General features: G+C 32.3%; 1 non-coding gene across 1 annotated transcript; it reads left to right on the top strand.

Annotated features, from left to right (window-relative positions):
• Nucleotides 1-12,352: 12,352 nt before the first annotated feature.
• Nucleotides 12,353-12,436, top strand: TRNAL-UAA (transfer RNA leucine (anticodon UAA)). Its single transcript has one exon. It is a non-coding gene; the product is annotated as a tRNA-Leu (tRNA).
• Nucleotides 12,437-13,995: the final 1,559 nt, after the last annotated feature.

The following is a 13,995-nucleotide window of genomic DNA, read 5'->3' as shown; positions in this document are numbered from 1 at the left end:
TTTCAATCTTACTAATATTATAAATGCGAATGTTTAGATGTATGGATGGATGTTTGTTAGAAGGTATCTTCAGAACAGCTCAACGGATCTCGATGAAATTTGACGTAAATATCGAATATATCTGGAAGAACATATAGACCACTTATAAAGTTATTTTTATTACACACGGAAGGAGTCATGAGTGATAGCTAGTTATGCATATTTCTTCATTATGTATTATGTATTTATCACTTTATAGCTTAAATTATCATATAATAATTATCCAAAGCGATTCAATTCGAAGCGTAGACATGATTGTTGTCAGCAGGCCCGTGGTATCCGATCAGTTAAGGTTGGCTAACAGTCGGCAGTCGACCGCCATCTTCCAATTACACTGTGTACCGCATACCGGCCACATTGTGTAACACTGTCGTTCACTACGTGTAGTACACTCGCCGTCAACAAAAATAAGACTGTCATATTATGTTTCCTTATTAAATCATACTAATATTATAATTGCAAATGTTTGGATATAAGTGTGTTGCTACGCATCGCCAAAACGGGTGCATAGATCTTGCTAAAATTGGGCATAAATATGGAACACAGACTAGAACACATAGGCTAAACCAAAACCTGTTATTATATAACTAAGGTTTATTGTAAATAAGTGATAACTTTTTTATTTTACTATTTTAAATACTATTTATTATTTTCTGTAAGTTAAATGCATTTATAAGTGTAACAAAAATAATGTGTCAGTGTTTCATAAACTATAGGTTAGTCATCTTAATCACGTGACTAATTTAATTATTTTTTAAATATTTTTGTTGTATTAAAGTATTTTAAAATATAATATAGAAATGTACAATAAGGTCTGATACGTGTTATTTTTATACACAACTTGTTATTAAAATTATATAAAAAAAAACATAAAAATATTATAGTAGATTAATTGTTTATTTAAAATAATAATAATATACAATTGGTAATGCACAGAATCACGTTATTAATACCAACAATTCATATATTACGTAATTATGTAAATTAAATATAACCCATAATAAAGTAACAATTCAAACTTTAATTGCTTGCAGTTTCATAACACGATTACAAGTATAATGAAAAAAAAAAATATTGATGTACAATAAAAAATACGAGGTCGACTAGTTTTTATAATGAAGATACAAGTAAACAACTTATATATTGAGTACATTCTGATTTAGGAACATGTTACATTGTCCTCGGAGAATATAACCTAACGAGAAACATTGGAACGTAACAAAAAGACTTCAGTTACCATTGGCAGCTATGATTTTTAATACGTAAGTTTACTCTGCCAAAATACAAGGTAGAGATTAAGTTATATGAGAATAATAAGCGATAAAACGTGTTTAAACAGATATTACATCAGTGGAAACTTACGGTAATATTGATAACTATTTCTTAGTGATAGATCATTTTACGTTGGTCGTCTTGGTGCGGGCTTGAGCAACGCTTCCGTTCAATTTGTGGTAATGACCGTCAAATAGCTGCTAAACGGCGGTTTGTTGAAAACATTTTACATTCATATTATACTGCAGTATATTCCATAAGTGATGCAACATTAATAATTATATAATTTAAATATAATAACAAAGAAATTAGGGATAAAGTTAAAACATTCTGTTATAATGTTATCCTGCCAAACGTATAGGGATCTTATAAGGATTTTTCTTTTACTATCAGTCAACAGATGTCGCTGTTAACGTAGGTTTGCCTAAAGAGTGTTTACAACGCCATCTGTCGACCACTTGACCTCACGTTCGACCTGATTTTCATCTACTTTCGATCATTTTCTTGTACTCTACCTACCTCGTCATAGATAGTGTTTAATTATAAAACACTAATCTTATACTTATATTAATGTTAAAGCAAGTGTGCAGAGATTGCGGCGTGAGTCAGCGCGGCCGTGACCTTTGCAACAACTGGCAACTCGCAGCTAGCAGCTCGCAGCCATGCAACGGAGCGCAATTTCTATAGAAATGTTTCTATTGAGCTCGCATAAAGGCACTAAATTTACTTTACGATGTCTCTATACATTGAATAATGCTCAAGAATAATTTAAGTATGTATTCTGTATTCAGACGAACATATCGAAAACTTTACTAAAAAAAATGTTGCGCAAATATTCTACAACTATAAAAACTTCATTTATTTCTTGTTGTTACTGCATAAGCATTATAATATAATTGTTACACTTATATCTATATTTAAATATTCTAGGAGACTATGCCATGGAATTTTCACGACACAAAAACAGGTTAAATCCACAAACCAGGAAATTAAAAATGCATTTTCCTTGTCAGTGTAGCACGCTACTTAAATTTTAAATAACTTCTCATTCTTAAATGCACTAAAACATTCACAATCGCCTTTTTTAATTCCTCTAACTCTAAATAAGAAAATAAAATACAAAATAAGAGAACAAATTTTACGTTTCAACAAAATTATTACTAATTACTTTGCTTTTTTAATATATTTAAATGTAGTTTCAATTGTGGAATTTCTGCCTACTCTAGATAATTGGCGTTATTCTGTTCTTGTTATTTTTGTGTGAACTCTTTAATAACATCTAAATGTTATTTTATCGTATATTTTAATCACTTTATTGCTATAAAAGATTATTTTAATAAATTTGAAACACCTGTATTGTGATAGAGCGTGTTCTAAATTCAATTTGATGTCGAACGTTTATAAAGCGCGCCATTCACGTACAGTTTTCCAGATAACTCTGTCGGGAGTTGTCGCTGACAAAATGTCCGCCGGGGCGCACAGAGCGCAGCATTCGCCAATTTGTCGTAAAAATTGTACAAATTGCTTTGAGCCGGGCCACTTTATTTTTGAAATGCGCCAGCGACTGTTTGGTTGTACTGTCACGACCTATTTATGCAAAGACTTCTTCATCTGAATGTACCAAAGAAAACTATAATTACGAAAGTTTGGATTGATGTGTTTGTTACCTTATATTGCAAGAAATCCTGAACGGATCTAGAAGCAATTTAGAACAAACAATGGTCAATATCAGTCTAAATAAACGACTAGTAGGAAATTCAGTAAGAAATAGGTATTCAGTGCGACGGTTCACAAGAACGAATCTCGATTTTTTCTCTACACTTATTCAAAGATTCCTTTCAAATCCTAGACAATAAAATAAATTTGTAGGAAGAGAAAAAAGGACTAAAAGAAAAATATAATTGACAAGTTTGTGATAATGATCATTAAAGCAAAATATCAAGTACAGTCGCATTGTCAAATATTAAGACTAATTTAATGAGTTTTGTTTGTGAGTGTACACATTGCACTGTTGTTGGTGACTGTACACAGATCTGTGAGACTGACTGACAGGAAACAATTACGTGAGCCCAGTAGTTGCCTCAAGTTCTAATTTAACAGTAGGCTACGTAAAATAGAACCATCAGTTTCTCCTGTTTGTATATTTGGTAAAAATATTTACGTGTGTTTATTTTCAACTACTTGGCTAATTCTTGGAGACCTTAAACTAAGGTACTTCAGCGCCATCTGTCTGCGAGAATAAGGTGTTATTATTATATTTTTAAATCTTTTTTTCACACTACATTGCAGCCTGGCTCGTACCTATATATTACTGGGCGGAAGATAAATTGCATTTTCTACTGATGCTTATATTCTTGTTGACGGGTTTTTATTATCTTTAGGCTCACTTTTATTTAAATAACTTCGATCGAGTTTTCTGAATATCGAGTGTTAGCATATCAATGTTACCACTATTAAAAAAAACAATTGCTCTCATCTCATGAGGATGGCACCGACTGGCACCGGGTTGTGACGTCACTGCCGCTATTATTTACGACTGAGGATAAACTGGCAATTAATAACTACAATCGTAATCTAGACTTTAATAACTTTGTAATAGCGCTCCCTATCGATTATGAAATGAATTAATTTATTCTTGTTAATATTATTGTTTCTTACATTCATTGTTAGTTATACATAAACATTGAATTACATAAATCCTATATTAATTGTTTAATTGTTGTGGTTCAACATTTGACTATTGGAAATAGTTTTTCTTTTAACCACCGAATTTCTTAGTTTAGTGACCTATTTGTGTGCTAAATAAAGCATCTTTACATAAAATAAGAGCTTTGAGGGTTTGAGTTTAATATGTCAATCTATTCATAGACAAAGCGTCAGAGACTGTCGCTAGTCAACTGCACTGTACCCGGCTTGCTGCACCTCATATAAGCTCGCGACTGTACTTGATGTATGATTTACTTGACGAACGAGTACAATTCAGATAACAAGCTTTATATATTTGTATTAATTTAGCGTTTAACTTGACCAATTAAATATTGTTTATTATTTGTTGAATTAAATATAACGCTTGCGTGTATTATGTGGAAACAAATCTTGAGCTTTTTAACAAAAAAAAACTAATTTATTTATGTTAATTATGCCTCTGTTGTTAACTTCTAGTAATTGTAGACGTCTGTAAGAAATTAAAAAATCTTTTTAACGTTGCATTTTATATTTATCACGCGATTGTACCCCGCGTTAGGCTTTGAAGGTCAATCTGAAGTATGCAGCACAATCGCCACCTTTTACCGACTCCGACTTGCCCACTGAATGAAACAAAATTTATACCATTAATAATTTTAACAATTATGACCTTTATGCTTCTAAAAATAAAGTTTAAAAATGATTGTCAAAAATATTTTTTACTTAACGACGTATTTTTCTACTTTTCAGGTGTAGAGGCCGTCTATTTTTAACGAACAAATTTTTAATTTACTCTTTTATTTTATTATACCAAACTATATGATATATAAACAAGTGATATGATTCTAATGAGGGCTATATTTACTTCTATACTAAAATTATACATTTTGCAACTTTAACGAAAAATCACAGTATTAGTACCTACATAATTTTAGTCCACTCCCATCTAATCTTTTCTTAAAAACCATGAGAAAGGGCAGTAGATTTGGTGGAGAACGAAACACATAAGAAGGGGAAATATTATCTTTCTGTGCGTCCCCTCCTTTCGTGATTGAATGTACACAACGCATGTGCAATTGTAGATGTCTATAGGTGGTGGTCACTAGCTATTTCAACGAATTCAAGTGGCCGCTTGCTCATTTCCCAACTTATAATGTAAAAAACAATTAACACGTTCTTTACCGTGGGTTTCTGAAATCAAAATCCCCGCTTAAATCATATTGTCATCTCCCTTTTGTTATTAATTTTTGTTTATGATAATGACAGGATCGACGATATGTTTTAAACAGAGATGTTTGTCTTGAAGATTAAATTGAATCTTGATTTGAATCTTCCTGACCCCACAATACTTTATACCCGCCTTGATTATCACGATATGCAATCATCATGACAGTTCTATTATTATAAACTAATCTTATTAAATCACGAACATCATTAAATCACATGTCATAGTTGTGTTCTCAGTCCCATGTCCTCACGAGCGTACTAAACATAATAAGAACTTATGTGTTCTTCAAGACTATGTTCTACATCTGTACTTTACTTACCTTACTACTTACCTTATAACGAACATCCATTTAAGCTTTCGTATTTATAATATTAGTTATGTGTAAATTTCTGTGTTAACCTAAATAAATCCTATACTGAAATGCTATTGCCTGAGACATTATTTACCACGTATATATGTTGCCATGGAAGTCTTTGGAAAAGGCCTTTACCCGAACAGGGGTTCCTACAGAATAGTTTTAAAAAAAAGAAATTGTAATATTTGTAAATAGTAAATAGTAGTTACTTTGTACATTTTGATTGTACCATGTATTTATCTGTATGGAAATAATGGCTTTATTATTGTTATTATATGTTGCCATGACAAGTTTTTGACTTACTTGCATTGTGAGCGTCAAATGTTTCAAGTGTTAATACTGGGCAGGAAATATATTTCCTCGACTGGAATTTATAATCTCCAGGTTAATGAGTTGCATTATAATTGTAGTTTAATTACTCTCATGCAACACTATCAATGCAGTATTCGTTTTAAGTAATTACGCTATTTTTCTATGTAATTGTAGACCTGCAAAAATATTGTTTACTGCAAATTAAATTTTATCGTAATAGCTATAAGGTCGTTTTTAGTTTGTATTTATTAAAATTGCATTTTTAAGTTGCATGCGACCTCTTAACCTCACAATGCATTAATATTCCTATATTTTCGAGTTTTTTTATTGTTTTTTTTTATTTTGCAAATCTTTTAACAGCACTTTTCTTGCATTTTTGTAACATTATATCTACGCTTAGAGACACTTTTTAGCTTCATACATCTGTACTTACAAATACAATAAAGTGTTCAAAACTCAATTAATTCATCCATTACATAAATAAACGTAACTTCAAACAATTACGGTTGTAAAAATGTTCGAGATCAGAGCGAGGCCGGGTCAGTGAAATCTAATGTGTCTGTTGCCAAAATCACGCAGAGCTACGTGCAGAATATTGCTCAACGGCAACGCATGCCAGCAAACGCATCATCTTACTCGATTAATCGAAATCGTTCTTTATTCGATTTATAAATCGATCAATCTGTGTAGACAATATAATCGATTCGTTGACGTTAAAGGTCTTACGAGTTGATTTTCTATTCGATTTTCTCGTCTTTGTTCTGTTGAAAGATACATGTTTACGTTCGGGAGTGTACCAAAGATAATGATAAATCTGCTTTACCTTTAATTATAGAACTCTTAAATCTTATTAATATAGTCATAAGACAGTGTACAACCTTCAAATTGACAATACTAACATGAAATTAATACAAAGGACCTTCGTTGGCAGTTCGTTGACCAGCTGCCAAGAAAATCGATTGCCAAGACGGAAATATTAACCAGTTGCTATGACAACGTATATGTAAACAAAGAAATGCATCCAACAAGCAATGAACTCTAAATATATACATGTAAATGTTACAGATAAAGTTATTATTGTAGACAATATGTATACTGTCCATATATCACCCTATTAATTATCCTAACTTTATTATATTTGGAGTTACTAGACAATATGAATATTCGTACATTGCTATCGGACATTCTGAAAAAGAGGTGCCCTCTTTTGACGTAATTAAACCAACCAAGTAAAATAAAAATGATTTTTCTCAAAAATAAATAAAAAATACTTTTAATTTAATACAATTTTATTTGTTTTTTACTATTGTTCATTCATAACACCCGGGATACAAAGTTATTCAATTGTTTAATTGGACATTATGTATAACGTCTGATTAAACAAATGAACCGTAACTGGACTTGCCGGCAGTGGCGTGCTTGGCAAGCTGCCGTCCGCGCGGTTCCGGATTCGAATTATTAATACATTAGTACACACCCCGCGACCTCTCGTACACACGTCTGTCTGTAAATCCATTAATAGTTTTTTTTATACGGTGCATCAATTTGTTTTTTTAATTTCCGCAATTCGTTATTGCCGCTTTTTGCTACAACCTTCAATATATACAAAACTGACAAATATTAATTTATACACATATTAAAGGTAACTGTTACGTTCAACATACAGATTTAACATTCAGTTTCATTCATTTGATTTGGATGTTGAGCAGCATGTAGGTACGTAAAAAACAGAAATAAAGCGCCTGTAAGAAAATTGAGGCAAATATGATTAATGATAATTTCCACATGCTTTTAAAACTACAATAAAAAGGTACTAAAAATACAACAACAATACTACTAAAATAAGAAAAACTCTTTCACTTCAATCGATTTATACCAGCACATTAATTGCCCACACAACTTATAAGTATAATTTTCATCATCAGCTCACTATACGTCCCCACCGAGGGGGTTGGAGCCTACCCTAAGTAAAGGGTGATTAAGGCCATAGTCAACCACGTTGGCCAAGTGCGGGTTGGTTGACTTCACACATATCTTTGAATTTCTTCTCAGATATGTGCAGGTTGCATCACGATGTTTTCCTTCACCGTAAGAACGTCGGATAAATGTACATATGTAAATCGGAAATCGAAAAACACATTGGTACATGGCGGGATTCGAACCCAGGACCTGCAGATTGCAAGTCAAGTGCTTGACCACTGAGCCACCGACGCTCCTATAAGTATAATTACACTGCGCCCAATAACATAGTAACATTTGTTTACTTCCAGCAAATTAATTAATTTTTAATTACTCAAGAATTTATAAAGCGATATAAATTACAAACAGGTGTTTTCCGTATAGATTTCCATGAGCAGGCCAGCTCGCTGTGACGAATGGAGCGTGCCTCTTGCTCTGTTGAGGGGATTGGTGGCAATCTACCAATGCAACAGCGCCTCATAGATTAAACAATGTTACTTGGTGCAAGCAATTTACTGGACGTGATTTTCTACTAAACATTATTAAGTGTGTACTTTTAGATTTATGTCCCATTAAATTTCGACTTTAAACATAAATAGCTTTTTAAACTCGACGTCTCTATCATCACAATATTTCCGATTAATTAATTGTAAATAACCTACAAGATAATTAAATAATTGTTTTGCTGTAAATCAATAATTGCAAATACTATTCGCATATTTCATCACGCTCTCTGTAGAAAAAGGAAAACATCTTGAAGAATATTTCCACTGAAGCAAAAAACGCGAGAAAAAAGATAATTAGACATTTAAGCACAGTTTACGTATTTTCGATTCTTTATAAGTTGATGATTGCTATTTCATTTATTCAGGCGCTAACAACTATAAAGCAACTAAAACCTTTCCTGACTTTATACGAAATTAAAAGCCGTGTAATGTTTTTTTTTTCATTTAACTGAAACGTTTGAATAAATCCGCGCACGTTCGCGCGTGAGATCTGCCGCTAGCGAATGTGACCTGGATTATGTTTTAATTACATTCGTTTTGCCAGTACGAATTAAAATTAAATTGAATTTATGCAATAAAGAAAACCTCCTGGTAAATCTCTAACTGTATCTCACTCTGTATCTGTTGGTGGTAACAAACCTTTAATTTATATTATATATAGAATATAAAAAAATCAAGTTTTCATCAAAATCTGTTTCGTACTTAAAGTTGTGTAGTGAGTAAACATACGAATACTTTTACTGTTATTTATCTAACTAGAAAACGAACAATGTCTTCGCATCTCAAGAATTTTCAAGCAACAACATAAATTTTAAGAAAGGAATTTTCGTCGTTAAACAAGAAATTAGGAGCGCTAATAAATTTCCACTTTAAAAATTTTAACGTCAGAGGAAATTTTTATAATAATTAATTATGTACACAGATGGTGGAATGATGCTGAGACATGGACGCAGGGACGCCGGGACGCGAGGACGCGAAGACGGGGGGCGCTGGTAATAAATTAGGACTTAATATTATCAACAAACTTAAGTCTTGTTAGGTGCTTTAAGATTTTCATATACTTTAATGATTCATTAGCACTCAGGGATGGAAAAAGAAAATTTATTTATTAGGGATCTTAATATTATTACTAATTAATAATATTATTACTTACATCTTTTTTTCATGTACATTTTAGTTTACTATCGATTAGAATACTAAATTAAACTTGTTAATGCGTAAAAAATATTTGCTGAGGTCAGTGGACATTTACTTATCAAGTTATACAAGTTAAAACTTTTGTAGGCCAGATTACATGTTACATTTACAATTTCAGCAAAGCAAAATTTTGTTTTGAAACTTTTTGCATGCTTACTTTGTGCAGGCGCTGGCGGATTTCGCCGAGCATTACAGGTGTATGTTTAGGACCGATCGTGTTCGCTGGACATTGCTGTAGCTTAAAGTACTTAATTTAACTGTAATAACAATATACCATTTTATTCTGTAGAAAGATTTATCTCGATTTAAAAGACCTAGGCTAAGAGTAATTAAAAGAACAGCATACCTACCTACTTTCGCGCAAAGACCAACTAACTCTCTTAATATTTGGCGTCTATTCATCTTTTGTCCCTTCTCCATAAAACTGTATGAAAATACAAATATCTTTATAAAATACATCTTGTTAAATCAGTAACAGTAACGTCCAGCCGGATTCTTTGCTTGTCACATAAAGCCTGTTCAAACGACAAATAAAGCGTTACGACAGACAAACATTTATTTACTCTATGGCGATCCTTCCTCTCTACACCCTATAAAATAACTTACATTCTGAAACTAATATCTTGTTTTAGAATAGTCAGTGCATTTTAATAAAATAAAGTAAAAAAACATAGTTAACTAATCTGAAGTTGGCAACACCAGAGAAAATGTCAATTTGCTTATCAAAAAATTATTATTGTTAAAAAACGTTTGTCAGTCATAATTCCCGCATTCAGTATTCATGTCGACAATAATTTCACGAAATGTTTTCATGAATATTCATAAAATTACTAACAATCTGCCAGATTATCTGCGAACAATTAATTTACGTTTATAACTACGACTAACATAAACATCGAATTTGTTATTCACAATGCCATTTTAATAATTAATTTTAATTTGTTAGTACATAAATTTTGTTAGTACGTAAAAACAAAAACCCAGTAACATCCATTTCATAACCTTCGACCAAAACAAAGATACGGTTTTGTAAACATATTACAGTTGTCAAAACTCATTTTATGATTATAGTCGTGTTAATATTAATAAGTAAACTTCACTCTACAAACGTCTACAGACAGCAAAAGAATATAATAAAACTCATTTGACGGCGACAACCAATGAACAAATTGTAGAAAATACGAAAGACGCTTAAATGACATTTCCTGTTCGTCTGTGAACGGACTTTTATTGCAGAATGCTCCGCCTTTAATATCCTACAATGTTGTCAATAAAACTACACAGACTTTTTCTTTTCTAATAAATTAAATGTTCGATTTCTTGAAGACTTTAATCATGAAATCTATTCTTTTATTATTAGGACAATATTTGTTTTTAAAAACAAACTTACTAGCGATTCTTTAGCGTCATTTTTACAAGAATAATGCAAAGTTTCTAATTACGTCTAAAAGCGTAATTTAATATTATAAGTATTAGTTCTTCGATTAAGAATGCTTGGATTTGCAAATTGAATTTAATAGACGTACGTCTCTTCTAATCTTTTCTTGCTCTAACCTTATTTAAACCGTAGTTAAGCCTTGTTAATAAAAAGATAAATTTGCATTAGCTTATATTCGATTCAGCGATGATGAAAAGTTTAACCTTTTAACCGCCGCGCTATCCGGATCTAATAGAAACAACTCGATCCCAACAAATTGTAAACTAGCGCTACAGCGCTCCTTGCCTCGTCAATATTTAAATTGTCTCCGGCGCGGCGAGGCGACGACGGCTTGATAGTTTTCCTCTGTGAACTAAAGTACACGTACATTTTAATTTTGAACTCACAGCGGCATACTAAACTGTTTAGAAAGCCTCGTTACATATTACTAAAACATTATGCGTCGCAAACTTTGATGTCATAATATATTCATTGATTTCTATCAAACTTTAAATTCAATTTCTAACCAAATGTACTTAAAAAACAATTTGCTTTGCACAACAACTTTTGATTTTGTCTGAATTTGTTACCCAATTACTTACTATAAACAAAATGTTTTAACACCAATGACTGAATCTGCACTCTTAGATTTCACTATTCTAGCCAGAAAACAAAGAACTTTACACTAAAAATCTATTCATTAGCAATCGCCCGCGACTCCGTCCGCGCGGAACTAAAAGAAAAACTTAATTAGTAGCCTGTGTTCTTCCAGACTATGTTCTACATCTATGCCAAATTTCAGCGGAATCCGTTCAGCCGTTCCAGAGATACCTTCAAAAATCCATCCATCTTAACATTCGCATTTATAATATTATTATAGTAAAATATATTTAAATTAAATGAATGAAATTACTAAACCAACGTGTGCAGATAGATTGCATTGAAACATTTTAGTTAATGAAAACGGTGCGGGGTGGGCGGGTGTTGGCGCGGGGTGGAGGGGGGTGGAGGTGGAGGGGCGTCAGTACATATTGATTGATTGCAATCGTTTGCATTCGGCGTGTTTGCATCGTGTTGCGTTCGTATGACACGCCGCCGCGCCGCGTCGCTGACTGCCATTGCTCACTTCCATTGAATTTTTTCCAATGTAAAAAAGTTTTTTTTTACTTTTCAATATGGAACTGATACATGCTACATAGATTAAAAATAAATGCTAACAAAACATCTTTATTTTCATTGAGATAATGTACTTATAAGCTATATTACGATTTGTTTTATACATAAATTTTGGTATTAGAAATCAACGGCTAGTTTGTTTAGCCATGTTTATGGAAACAATACCTTCTCGGAGTGTGATTCAAACTTTCGTAATGATTACGCAAGTCAGGTTGGCCGAGTGGTCTAAGGCGCCAGATTTAAGCTCTGGTTCCCAGTTGGGAGCGTGGGTTCGAACCCCACACCTGACAGATACTTTTTATCGCTTTTTTTATTCGATAAATTTTTAATTTTTTCGATAAAAGAAAAATGAGTGTCTTGGTTCCATTCTGTTGTTCATTACATATTAAACATTTCAAACAACAACATTATTCATCATCAATGATGATTCATCATAATAACGAGATAAATCTAAATTATAACAAATCTAATTACAAAATTAGGCGTAGACAGACCGGATATGTAAGGAATTATAGTTTATTTGATTGCAATCTGTTGAATTACATTCAGTGTGCACGGTGGCGGTGCGTTTAGTTCTATGACGTCAATTACGCGCTCCATTGTGCAGCCGAGCGAGTGTACACTGAATTGCTGCTATTTACCTTATGGTAATATACAGCCAAAGTACAAGACTTACTAATATAATATTCAAACTTTACAGCCGCTTGTAGTTAGCTGCGCAGGTGGGCACAATACATTGAAAGCACGCTCAGGGGTGTGTCGTTGCGTAAAATTGTGTTCAGTGCAGCCATACCATATACCAAGCTGCTATAAAGTTTGGATAGCACTATACCTTATGGTAATGTTTGGGCTATTAAGTAGAAGTAGTATTTAGCATAGCGCCCATTCTGAAGGTTTATATTATATGTTAGTTAGTTACTCAGTCAGTCAATCTGTTAGTCAGTCAGTCTGTTAGTCAGTCAGTCATTAAGTCAGTCGCTTCGTTATTACGTCGAAATCAGATGGCCAGATGGGATTGCTCTTTTGCCACCTTGTTATTTAAAAAAGTATAATTCATTGTTATGTTGTTTAATATTGTGAAATATTACACAAGCGTAATAGTCAAATGATGTAGGTTTTGTAAGCAGAACAAGGGGCTACTTAAGGCCGTACGAGGCTTATTGCTAGAAGTACGCAAGCGTAGTCAAATGCGATACTTGTATGCTGAGGTAATATGCATCAGAGTAATATTTTGAAGCACAAGTTTGTTCAAGATGGTTGTCGTACAGCCAAGTTTATACGCGAACTTTATTGCAATATGATGAAGGTTTATTCAAAACTTGTCATTTCGAGTTTTTAATATTTAGATACTTGTACTAGCATATTATAAAGAGGTGAAGTTTTTTTATTTCCATGCATCCAGTATTTTATAGTTTGTATAAATTGTCGAATGAATTAAGTATTATTTTATTTTAAATATAATTAATTTTACAATCTTGAACATGTTGCAATAAATATGATAAATTACATTTGACTTCGTGCAGTGAATGTTATGTTGACATTTGTTGACATATCATAAGTTAAATATATCCCTTGTTTGAATCTTTTATTAACACTTTGAAAAGTGTGTTACATTACACGCAACAAATAATATACGGCTTTTATATATATTGGTGAGAGCATACTCAGAAGCTATTTTCTACGGTCCTGTTTAGGCTTTTGTGTCTTAAACTTAAAAGGCATATTAAAACATTTTTTCTTGCAATTTAAAAATCGAATTATGTAGACTTGACTACGAAATAAAAATTATTTTAGGGTCCATTTTGTACAATTTAAAATCAAATATTTTAGAGACAAAATTAAGAAGTTT

Source organism: Papilio xuthus, unplaced genomic scaffold, assembly GCF_000836235.2.
Source record: "Papilio xuthus unplaced genomic scaffold, Pxut_1.1 DF827680.1, whole genome shotgun sequence".
In the NCBI taxonomy this organism is placed as follows: Eukaryota; Metazoa; Arthropoda; class Insecta; order Lepidoptera; family Papilionidae; genus Papilio; species Papilio xuthus.
The sequence above is the reverse complement of the archived record's forward strand: the minus strand, read 5'-3'. Positions and strand labels throughout refer to the sequence as shown.